Raw genomic sequence first — 12,999 nt, 5'->3', positions numbered from 1 at the left:
ATGTGATCATTTGATTGTTGATTTGATTATGTGCTGGGCTAGAGGCTATGAATTGATTGTATTTTTGCCAGAGGCCGTGATTAATTTGATCAGTGGTAAGTTTTGGTTAAAATGGTTCGTTAGTAAGCAGTAAAATGTATTAAATGTTATTTTGCGTGAAAGTTTTATAAGAAAAATATGTGTTTTAGATTTGGATAATGAACTGATGATCACTGCGATTGAAAATAGTTTTGTTTAAAATATCTTCTTATGATAATTCTTAGAAACCCTCTATTGAGAACCTGCGAGGATGATGTTCTCACCTATCTACAGATTTCTCTTCTCAAGACGAACAAGGTAATTGATGAAGTTTTTGCTAAGTCCTTAGCTGTACTGTTTCTTTTTGTATATATATTAGTCATAGTTTTTCCCTTGCCTTTGTCATTATAATTTTGTGAGTGGGATAAGAGCTGTATGATTTGTATTTATATAATATGTATAAGTTACTTGTTTAAGTTTTGTATATATGTATATGCATGTTGGTAAAATTTTAAAAGTATTTCCGATTTTTTCAAAGAAAACAACGTTACGGTTTTTAGTTAAAAGCTCATATCTTATTATTAAATATGTGGAAGTCGTTGTAATATTCTCACTATTAGAGTGGTGTAGCCGGAAGCGTGACATTCTGAAAGTGAGGGTGTTACATTATAGTGTCACAACAGTCTTTCTTGTAGAGCTTGAGAAATCAACTGGCTATTGATGAGCGGATATTTTATACACTTTTAGGCACTATTTTCTTAGAGTTTTTGGTATATTTATGTTTTATTATGCTTTAGTAGGTTTTTGTGAAAAAAATCATTTTTTTATGCTACTTTGAGTTTTTGTAGGTTTTCTATGATTTTACATGATTTTTGGGTGAATTTGGCAAGTTTTGGCAAAGTCTGATTCAGAGGCAACAAAAGGATAGCAGATGCTGTCAGATCCTGACCTCCGCGCATTCAAACAAGAATTTCTAGAGCTACAGAGGTCCAATTGACCCATTCTCAATGGCGTTGGAAGCCTAACTTCTAGCACTTTCCAGCAATATATAATAATTTATACCTTTCTTTGGAAATATCTGCCCAATATCTTCCAGCGTCATTCTCCGATCCGAAAGATCCGACCATATCTGTGGCGTTTTGAGTAAGATCATTAAAGATTGAATTGCGTGCACTTCACCCTCTACCAAATTGACTCACCTATTTGGGTGTTTGGTTTGGATTCGAGGAGATTAATGACCACGACCCATGGCTTAATCACTTACAGCCTTGCCATTGAATGAATCACTCATTGTTAAAGTAGTCACTAAGAAGTATCAATCCGGAAGAATAAGCATCTCCGAGGCCTTAACTGATTTCTACCATTGTTTCTAGGTTAATTCATTATTGCTTTCCTTATTATTTTGTTTTATCCGCCTACAACAACCACTCAACTTTTTATACGCCTGACTAAGATCTGTAGGATAACCACAGCTTGTTCAGTCTGACAATCCTCGTGGGATTCGACCCTCACTCACCTGAGGTGTTACTTGGATGACCTGGTGTACTTGCTGGTTCCGTTGTGCGAGTTAAATTTTCACACACCAAGTTTTTGGCACCGTTGTCGGGGATTGTTTGAGATTGACAAACTACCATTTCTCTTGTTGCTTAGATAAGGTATTTTTCATTAATAATTTTTTTATTATTATCTTTCTCTTGATTTTTGAAAATTGTTCTTGTTTTCTTTCTCTTTGTTCGAATTTTTTGGTGTTTTCTATTGTTTGATTTCAAAATTTTCAAGTTTGGTGTCTTATAGTGTTTTTCTCTCACTTTTTTGAAATTAATATTGGTTTGATTTCAAAAGTTCTAAGTTTGGTGTCCCTTTTGCCTGTTTCTTTTTTTTTCAAATTTCAAAAATATTTTGAAACTCCTTTCCTTTTTAAGTCTTAAAATTTGAAAATCAGATTGATTCTTATACTTCTATTGTGAATTTTTTGTTTTTATTATTAACAATATTACTTTAATTTATTTCATATCTCTTTAGGACATCCCACTGGGAGCTCTCTATACTTTGACATAGAGACCCCCACATTTTCTTCTCTTTGTTTCTTGTTTGTGTAAGTAGGTACAGAAAAAATTCATTATGGATCCACTTGAGAATACACAACCAAAAAGGACTTTGGGGTCTTATACAGCCCCCACTTCTGACTTCTATGGAAGAAGTATTTGTGTACCACCTATTAAAGCAGCCAATTTTGAGCTCAACCCCAGCTTATTACCCTAGTGCAGTAAAACTGCCAGTTTCAGGGACTTCCGCATGAAGAACATATGGAATTCCTTGCAAACTTCCTGCAGATTTCTAACATAATCCGAGCTAATGGAGTAGACCAGGATGTCTACAGGCTACTGCTCTTTCCATTTTCTGTAAAAGGCCAAGCAAAGAGGTGGTTAGATACTCAACCCAAATTAAGCTTGAAAACATAGGATAAGCTAGTGGATAGATTCTTGAACCAATACTTTCTCCCAAGGAAGCTAACGCAGCTAAGACTGAACATTCAAGGCTTCATACAAGAAGAGAATGAGTCTCTTCATGATGCTTGGGGGAGATATAGAATGATGCTTCAGAAATGCCCCAAGGAAATATTTTCAGAATTGGTAAAACTAGACATTTTCTATTACGGACTCACAGATAGGGCTAAGATCTCCCTAGATCATCCTGCAGGTGGTTCAATCCATATGAGAAAGACAATAGAAGAAGCTTAAGAACTCATTAAGATAGTGACCAACAACTAGCACCTATACTCATCTGGTAAGACTGCAATGAAAGGAGAGGTCAAGGCAGTGTCCACTAAATCAAACCCTCTGAAACAAAGTGAATCATTGACCCAGCAGCTACACTCCTTCACACAACAGTTGCTAAGTCTACAAGAAGTGTTACAAGAAACCCGAGCCTCTAACAAGAACATAGAGGCACAGTTGAACCAGGATAAACAACATTTGTCCAACCAGATAAGAGAAGAATGCCAAGCCATCCAACTGAGGAGTGGAAAGTCCCTAACCACCCAGTCTCAGAACAGTAAGAAGAAGGGAAAATGTCAGAAGATGAAAACGCAGCAACCTCTAGCACTAGCAAGGACGTTGAACGCCCAGATGGGAGCTATACTAGCGTTCAACGCCTAGAAGGGACCAACAAGGGCATCCAACGCCCAGAGGGGAGCAACATTGGTGTCCAATGCCAGGAAGGGACCAGCATGGGCATTAAACGCCCCGATAGGAGAGGCCAAACATGTCCCAATTCAGTGAACATCCATCCTAAGCAAGCTTGTAATCCTCAGTCTGGAACCACAGATACTCACCCTGCACTACTCAGCACACTTGAGTACAAGACCAGGATGCCATATCCTTAAAAACTCTGCCAAGTTGAAAAAGATAAGCAATTTGCTAGGTTTACTGATTACCTCAAAACACTAGAGATCAAGATCTCATTCGCAGATGCGCTTGAACAAATACCCTCATATGCCAAGTTCATGAAGGATATATTGAGCCACAAAAAGGACTGGAGGGAGGTAGAGACAATCCTCCTCACTGAAGAATGCAGTACAGTCATCCAAAGGACCCTACCGGAGAAACCTCAAGACCTTGGGAGTTTTGTGATAACCCTGTACTCTCGAAGATGGTTACAGAAGGAAAGCCCTATGTGATCTTGGAGCAAGCATCAATCTGATGCCCTTATCACTACTAAGGAAGCTTGGGATCCAAGAAGGGAAGGCCACCCACATCTGCCTTTAGCTGACTAATGGCTCCATCAAGTTTCCATCAGAAGTAGTTGAAGACATGATTGTAAGGGTTGGACCCTTTGCATTCCCCACAGCCTTTGTGGTGTTGAATATGGAAGAACACAAGAATGTTTCCATCATTTTAGGGATACCCTTTTTGGCTACAGAAAGAACCCTCATCGATGTGAAAAAAGGGGAAGTGACATCGAGAATCAATGAGGATCAGTTCGTACTGAATGCTGTCAAAGCCATGCAGTACCCTGACACCCCAGAGGAATGTATACGGATCAACATCATCGACACCCTGGTGAAAGAGGTGCATGCAATTGAGAGACTCGAGGAAGAGTTGGATGACATCTTGGGGGATGACATGCCTGACATAGAGGCACCAGAAGAACAGGAGAAATCATTAAAAGCTCTTAAAGTGGAGGATGAACCTCCCAAACTTGAGCTCAAGCCATACCATCATCCTTGAAATATGTGTTTCTAGGAGATGGTGACACCTATCCAATGATCATAAGCTTTGCTCTAGAGCCGCAAGAAGAACAAGCACTAATTCAAGAGCTAAAGACCCATAGAACAACTATTGGGCGGACTGTAAGTGACTTAAAAGGAATTAGTCCAACCTGGTGCATGCACAAGATCAGTCTCGAAAAAGATACTAAACCAGTGGTGCAACCAAAGAGGCGATTGAATCTAACCATGAAGGAAGTAGTCCAAAAAGAAGTCATAAAACTGTGGAAGGCTAGGTTTATCTATTCCATTTCAGACAGTCCCTCGGTAAGCCCTGTCCAAGTTGTACCCAAGAAAGGCGTGATAACAATAATCCACAATGAGATTTGGACCTTTGTAGCTCAAGTTATGGTCGTTTGAGTGTGAAGAGGTCGAACTTGACAGCTTTATGGTTCTTTCATTTCTTCATGAGTTCTCCCACTTTGCATGCTTTTCTCCTCACTTCTTCCATCCAATACTTGCCTTATGAACATGAAATCACTCAACAAACACATCAAGGCATCAAATGGAATTAAAGTGAATTAAAATCACCAATTTTAGGGCCTAAAAAGCATGTTTTCACATTTAAGCACAAATCAAGGGAGAATTACAAAACCATGCTATTTCATTGAATAAATGTGAGAAAATGTGATAAAATCCCCCAAAATAAGAACAAGATAAACCAAAAAATCGGGGTTTATCAAAGAACAAAATGATTCCTACAAGAACAGTTATAGGATGGTGTATGTGTGTTGATTATAGAAGACTTAACAGCGCCACAAGAAAGGATCGTTTACCCTACCATTCATAGACCAGATGCTGGAGAGACTGGCTGGGCATGCTTTCTACTGCTTTCTTGATGGCTATTCAGGCTACAATCAAATTGCAATAGACCCTCAAGATAAGGAGAAAACAGCATTCATATGCCCATATGGAGTGTTTCGTATAGAAGAATTCCATTCGGCCTCTGTAATACATCTGCAACCTTTCAGAGGTGTATGCTCTCTATTTTCTCACACATGGTTAAGAAATTCCTAGAAGTATTCATGGATGATTTCTCTGTATTCGGCGATTCCTTTGATTCCTACCTTAACCATCTAGCCCTAGTTCTGAAATGATGCCAAGAAACTAACTTGGTTTTGAACTGGGAAAAATGCCACTTCATAGTGACTGAAGGCATTGTTCTTGGACATCGGATTTTGAACAAAGGAATAGAGCTTGATCAGGCCAGGGTTGAAATAATTGAACGATTACCACCACCCACTAATGTTAAGGCAATCAAAAGTTTCTTAGGACATGCAAGTTTTTACAGGAGGTTTATAAAAGACTTCTCCAAAATTGCGAAACCCCTGTGCAACCTCTTAGCTACTGACACCCCATTTTCCTTTAGCAAGGATTTCCTGCATGCCTTCGAAACTCTGAAAGCAAAGCTTATCTCTGCACCTGTCATTTTTGCACCCAACTGGGACCTACCATTCGAACTAATGTAGGATGCCAGTCATTATGCCATTGGCGCAGTCCTAGGACAGAGAGATGATAAGCTCCTGCATGTCATTTATTATTTCAGTCGTGTTCTAAATGACGAACAGAAGAACTATACCACCACGGAAAAGGAGCTGCTTATGGTGGTGTATGCCATCGATAAGTTCAGATCCTATTTAATAGGATCTAAGGTCATTTTCTATACTGACCATGCTATGATCAAGTACCTTCTTTGCAACCAGGACTCTAAACCAAGATTGATAAGATGGGTGTTACTCTTGCAAGAGTTTGACATAGAAAGGATCAGAAAATCAGGTGGTTGACCACTTGTCCCAGATTGAACCTATAACAGGGACATCCCTTTCCACTATTGCAATATCCGAGACCTTCCCTGATGAAAAAATTTTTGCAATACGCAAGGCTCCTTGGTTTTTAGACATTGCAAATTACAAAGCGATAAGGTTCATTCTCAAGGAATACAATAGATAGCAAGTTCGGAAACTCATCCATGATGCTAAGTACTACTTGTGGGACGAACTATATCTTTTCAAAAAGTGCTCAGATAGTATAATCCAACATTGTGTATTTGAGGAAGAAGCGCATCGAATCCTGTGGCATTGCCATGGCTTAGATTATGGGGGTCATTTTGGAGGTGAGCGAACAGCCACCAAGGTCCTTTAGAGCAACTTTTACTGACCAACGCTCTTCAAGGACTCTCAAGAGTTTGTCCACAACTGTGATAGTTGTCAACGGGCTGGAAATCTCCCTCACAATCATGAGATGCCTCAACAAGGGATCTTGGAAATTGAGGTGTTTGATGTGTGGGGCATAGACTTCATGGGCCCGTTTCCACCATTATTTTCAAACACTCACATCCGTTTGGCAGTAGACTATGTGTCTAAATGGGTTGAAGCAATTGCATCACCCGCTAATGACACTCGAGTGGTGATGAAATTCCTCTAAAAATATTTTTTCAGTAGATTCGGTGTCCCAAGGACACTAATTAGTGATGGAGGCAGTCATTTCTGTAATAAACAACTCGACTCCATCCTGTATCATTATGGGGTTCGCCACAGAGTGGCAACCCCCTACCATACACAGACAAATGGGGAGGCTGAAGTCTCCAACAAGTTGGTCAAACAAATCCTGGAGAGAATAGTGGGCGCCTCTAGGAAGGACTGGCCAAGAAAGCTTGATGACGCCCTCTGGGCGTATAGGACTGCTTTCAAGACCCCTATTGGAATGTTACCCTACCAGCTGGTTTGCGGAAAGGCATGTCATTTACCAGTGGAACTGGAACACAGAGCTTACTGGGCAACCAAATTTCTCAACTTTGACGCCAAGGTTGCAGGAAAAAAACGGTTGCTTCAGGTAAATGAGTTGTATGAATTCCGACAAACTGCATTTAACATTGCTAAATCTTACAAGGAGAGGGCCAATAAATTACACAATAAGAAGATCTCTTCTAGAGTCTTCGAGCCTAGTCAGAAGGTTTTACTCTTCAATCCATAGCTCAAGCTCTTCCTTGGGAAGCTAAAGTCACGATAGACGGGACCTTTTGTGGTCACTAATGTATCACCTTATGGTCATATAGAGCTCCAAGACAGACATTTTGATAGAAGATTTACAGTGAATGGACAGAGAGTCAAGCATTACCTAAGGGATAATATGGAGCAAAAAGCTCTACACTGCTACTAACATGATAGCAGCAAGGTCAAGCTAATGACTGTAAAGAAGCGCTTATTGGGAGGCAACCCAACCATAAGTAGCGTATTACTGTTTTAGTTCTTTTGTTTATTCTCATTTAAATTCATTTTCAGTTCATTTCTTATTTATTTTCATTGTTTTTCTTTGCTTTTTGACGTTTGTGATCATGCACAGCACTTAGAATAAAGATAGAGATATAGATAATTGAATATAGAACACCCTGGAAAGAACTCCTTACTCGTGTTGAATGCCAGACAATGAGGAAGCTGGGTGTTTAATGCCCAATAAGGAGAGGAAGGCTGGCGTTGAATGCCAAAGAGGAGGCATTATGGGCGTCTAACGCCCATTGGGAAATGAAGGACTGGCGTTGAATGCTGGAGAAGGAGTTCCCTGGGCATTCAATGCCCACATAGGGGCAGGCTCAGGACTATTTTCTGGTCCCCTATCAGCATTCAACACCTATTCTTGGCATTGCATGCCCCATTTAAAAAGAGAAAGAGAGAGAGAGAGATCCCCCCTGGCATTAAACACCAGACCTGGGCGTTGAACGCCCAGAAAGGGGTGAGCCAAAAATTTCGAATGTGCAAGGAGAGGAAGGAAGGGTTGACTTTGTCAAACCATATCTTCTCAAAACCCCATATTTTCATCAATCTTATCTTCACATCACACTTTCTTTTTATTTTAATTGCATTCCACAAAATTTAAACCATCTAGAGCTTATATTTTTCAACAACTTACTTTCCAATCTTATATTTTCAAATCAAATCTTTTTCAATTCAATTCTCTTTCAAATCTTTTTAATATATATCTTCTCTTTCAAATCTTTTTATGCATATCCTCTCTTTCCACATAATCTTTTTCAAATCCTTGATAACTTAAAGAAGTTCAATCATGTCTTCCTCATCTTTAATATATCTTCAATTTAAATCTGGTTACCTTCTTCTATCTCCTTTCAAATTAAATTTCGAAAACCACACCCCTTCTCTCTACTTAAACATTCTAATCTCTCTTTCCCTCACATGCCCCTCTTCATCTAGCATACGCTCCTCTATTCCTTCTCTTTTTGTTCGGGACGAGCAAACCTTTTAAGTTTGGTGCAGAAAATGGCTTGCTCCTTCACCTATTCATAATCCATGGCTCTAAAGAGTGGAAGATCCACATCAAGAAATAAGAAAGAAAGTGCTCCACCAACAAATGCTATAAACCTTACAGATTCTATTCCAAGCTTCATGGAGAACACTACTATAATGTAGTGCGCAAGAAGAAGTGATCCCGAAAGTCAAGTTCGAATTAAAAGAAGATGAATACCCGGATATCCAAGAGCATATTCAAATAAGGGGTTGGGAAACTCTGGCCAACCCCACAACCAATGTTGGAATAGTAAGAGTCCATGAATTTTATGCAAATCTGTGGATGACAAATGAACAAAAGAAAGAAGGACAGGGATTCCATAAATGGCACACCAAGGTCTGAGGAAGGACTCTGCATTTCAATTTGGATAAGGTGAGTGAGATTTTCAAATTTCCCCCGCAAAAGGATGACCCTGAATCCTTTAATAGGAGGGTACAAGCTAATCCAAGGCTAGATCAAGTCCTTAAGGATATGTCTACCGGAACTCAGTGGATCAATGACAAGAAAGGTAAAACAAACCAACTGAGGAGAATGGATCTCAAGCCAGTTGCCAGAGGATTCCTAGACTTTATTGGGCGTTCCATACTCCCGACTAGCAACGGTTCTAAGGTTACTATAAGGAGAGCTGTGATGATCCATTGTATCATGATAGACAATTTGGTGGAAGTTCACCAAGTGATTCCTTGTGAGCTATACAAGGTCGCAAACAAGGCCTCAACTCAAGCCAAGCTGTCTTTCCCACACCTTATCTCTCACTTGTGTAGTGAGGCAGGAGTTCTGATTAACAAAGACACATGTATCCCAATGGACAACCCAATCACCAAGGAGAGTATGGAGAGCACCAGGGGGCCAGCACCAGATAAGATTCAGCAATCAGTTGATCCTCCTAAGAGGAAGATGCCCGAGCCACCTCAAGGACAAAGTATTCCTGCAATTGAATACTGAACTCAACTAACAACATCTGTTGAATAGTTGCAATTCACTATGGATCAATTGAGAGAGGAGCAAAAGAACTAATCTTGCACACTTCACAAGCTGGCAGAAGAGCAAGAGATGCAAGGGCAAGCATTGGAAGAATTGAAGCATCAGAAAGTATCTGCTGGAGACGGCAGTGACAACTAGGATTAAGGTGGTTGAGTTTTCACCCGTGTTCAGTTCCTATTACAGTACTTTATTTCATGTCTTATAATTCTAATACTGCATGATCACTAGTAGGATTTTCTAATTTTTTTAGTAGTTAATTTCTAATTCTGTCAATTAAGTTTAAGATGCTCCACTCATCATTCCATTGAACTTGAATGAAATTTTGTTTTTTTAGAAGCAGTAAAATACAAAAATTCTTGAGTTGATTATAATTCATTCTTTCTAATTCACAAAGTGGTGGCTTTGCATTTCACTTTCAAAATGTATAAATTAACTGTGCATAATTGTCGTGAAGTTGAGGGGTTGGCTCTTGAAAGAATAGTGAATTTAGAAAAATATTATTGGTTCTCAGAAAAATCCAAATTATTTATTCTTGAGGCAAAAAACACAGATTCAATAAAAAAATTTAATTATAATATATATTTTCTTTTTAATATATAGTTTCAAAGAAGAAAACCAAGAAAAAGTCCCAAGGCTTTGAGCATCAATGGTTAGGAGGGTCAGAAACTGGCCTAAAAAGCTCCAACTGAGCTGCTATCCCTAACAATATGCTTGTGGTGTGAAGGTGTCAAGAGCTTGAGACCGAGCAGTTAAAGTCGTGATCCAAAGCTGAAGAGTATGCTTAAGAACTCTGGGCACTACTGTCTGGGAATTTAAGCAAAGCTAAATTCGAATCCAAAGGATTCCCCTAGTTAAGTGCCTGTGGCTTTTATGTATCCGGTGGTAATATGTGAGAACAAAATGCTTAAAGTCACGGTTAGGCTCAAAAGATGCAAAGCACCAAAGAAAGTTGTGTTCAAGAATCAAGAAGAGCATAAAGAAGAGAATCAATAGTCATCCAGATTCTAGTTCTGAAAGATGCTAGTGCCTCTGAGCTTCAAGGGAAGTGAGATTCCAAAACTATTTAGAAGTAAATAGATAATAGCCCAATTCAGTATTTGGAACTGAGCTTCATTGATAACTCTGAGACTTATTGTATCTTTCTCTTCTCTTTAGTCCTACCTTGTTTTTGTTGCTTGAGGACAAGCAACAGTTTAGGTTTGGTGTTCTGATGTGCGAAAATCACTTTTTGGATGCTACTTTGAGTTTTTATAGTTTTTCTGTAACTTTAGATGATTTTTTTGTGAATTTGCAAAGTTTTGGTAAAGTCTGATTCAGAGGCGACAAAAGGATAGCAGATGCTGTCTGATCCTGACCTCTATGCATCCAAACAAGCATTTGTGGAGCTACATAGGTCCAATTAACGCAGTCTCATTGGTGTTAAAAATCTAACTTTAAGAGATTTCTAGAAATATATAATTGTCTATACCTTTCTCTAGAAATAACTTCTCAAACTGGGCGTTGAACGCCCAACCACCCCCTTTCTGGCGTTCAATGCCCCAAGAGGACCTAAGCCAGCATTGAACGCCCAAGACTGGCATTCAACACCATCAAGGGAGCATCAAGTCTGCGTGGACACCCCCTAGTGGGTGTTCAACGTCCACTCCTCCAAGTTGGATGCCAAGCTCAATCCAAACACTCACCAAGTGGGCCCATAAGTGGATTTTTGCACCTTTAGCTTAGTTTAGTTCATTTTTGTAATTTTTAGTTATTATTAATGTCTTTTTAGGTCTAGTTATTAGTATATAGAGAAGGAAGATCACCTTTGTTAAGAAGTTTTGATCTTCAGCTTCTCAGAACTTATCTTTTCTGTAAATTATGAGCGGGTAAACCTCCTAGGTTAAGGATAGGAGCTCTGCTCATTCCTATGGATTAATATCATTACTTTTCTATTTTAATACATGTTTGATTCTATTCTATGGTGTATTTTCGTTCTTCATCTTTATGAATATGGGGTGGAACGATAGTATGACACCTTGTTCTACATGAGTTCTTTACGAGTCTTGACCCGGATAGTATTAAGCTACATCTTGAGAGTACATCACAGGTTCCAACAAGTTACTTGGGCTAATTGGGATATGTGACATGAAATCTCGGTAGTCAGGGGGTAATTGAGGTTCCTGTGGCTCCAAGACTAGAATCATAGAATGTCATTCTCTGATCCGGAAGATCCGACCTTGTTTGTGGCATTTTGAGTAGGATCATCAGAGATTGAATTACGTGCGCTTCACCCTCAACTAGATTGACTGACCTGTTCGGGCATTTGGTTTGGAAAGGAGGAGATTAATGACCACGACCCATGGCTTAATCACTTACAGCCTTGCCATTGAATGAATCACTCATTGTTAAAGTAGTCAGTAAAAAGTATCAATCCGGAAGAATAAGCATCTCTAAGGCCTTTACTGATTTCTACCATTGTTTCTACGTTAATTTATTATTGCTTTCCTTATTATTTTGTTTTATGCGCCTACAACAACCAATCAACTTTTTTTTTTCCTGACTAAGATCTGTAGGATAACCACAGCTTGCTCAGTCCGGCAATCCTCGTGGGATTCGACTGTCACTCACCTGAGGTATTACTTAGACGACCTTGTGCACTTGCCAGTTCAGTTGTGCGAGTTACATTTTTACATACCAGCTATGCTTCAATTGCATACTTTTATCATCTGTCATATTGTTGGTCTTGTCTCAATGACGAACGTTAAAGTTTTATCCATATGACTACCTATTGATTAATGCCATTAGCCTACCATTGCATACATCACAGTATTAAGTTTGGCCGGCTTAACACTAAGGGTTTATGTATATGAGAGCACTAACAGGTAACACATATCACGAGGTTTGGAAAATGTTAGAAGTTGAAGTTTGGGGAGTTGAAGCTCTGAAGTTGGTACGAGTTCAGTGTGCAGACGTTAAGAACATCGTTTTAACCCCAACCTGTTTTATAACCTTCGCCGCCTTGCTTTACCATCGCATGTTTGAACCATGTCATCTTTTGCATCAAGCCTACCCTATGGCTTCTGTTTAGAATCACATTTCTTTTTTCCTTATATTCATGCCATATGAATATTCTGATGTTTGAAACTATATATATATATATATATATATATATATATATATATATATATATGTATGTATGTATGTATCTGTATGTTGAGACTTTTTGCTTTTTCTTAATGTGTTTAAAAATGAAGCTAATATGAACCTCTTTCATTTTGTATCAATTTTCGAGGACGAAAATTTTTATAAGTGGGGTAGGATGCAAGATCCCAGATTTTCAAAAATTGGATAATAAGTTATTTATGATTTATTATATTTATTTAGGATTATATTTTTAGAGATTTTATACTAATTGGATATTTTTCTATTTATGATTTAAAGCTTTAGTAACT

This window comes from Arachis hypogaea, chromosome 9, assembly GCF_003086295.3.
Source record: "Arachis hypogaea cultivar Tifrunner chromosome 9, arahy.Tifrunner.gnm2.J5K5, whole genome shotgun sequence".
NCBI classification, from domain to species: Eukaryota; Viridiplantae; Streptophyta; class Magnoliopsida; order Fabales; family Fabaceae; genus Arachis; species Arachis hypogaea.
Note: the sequence above shows the minus strand (reverse complement) of the source record.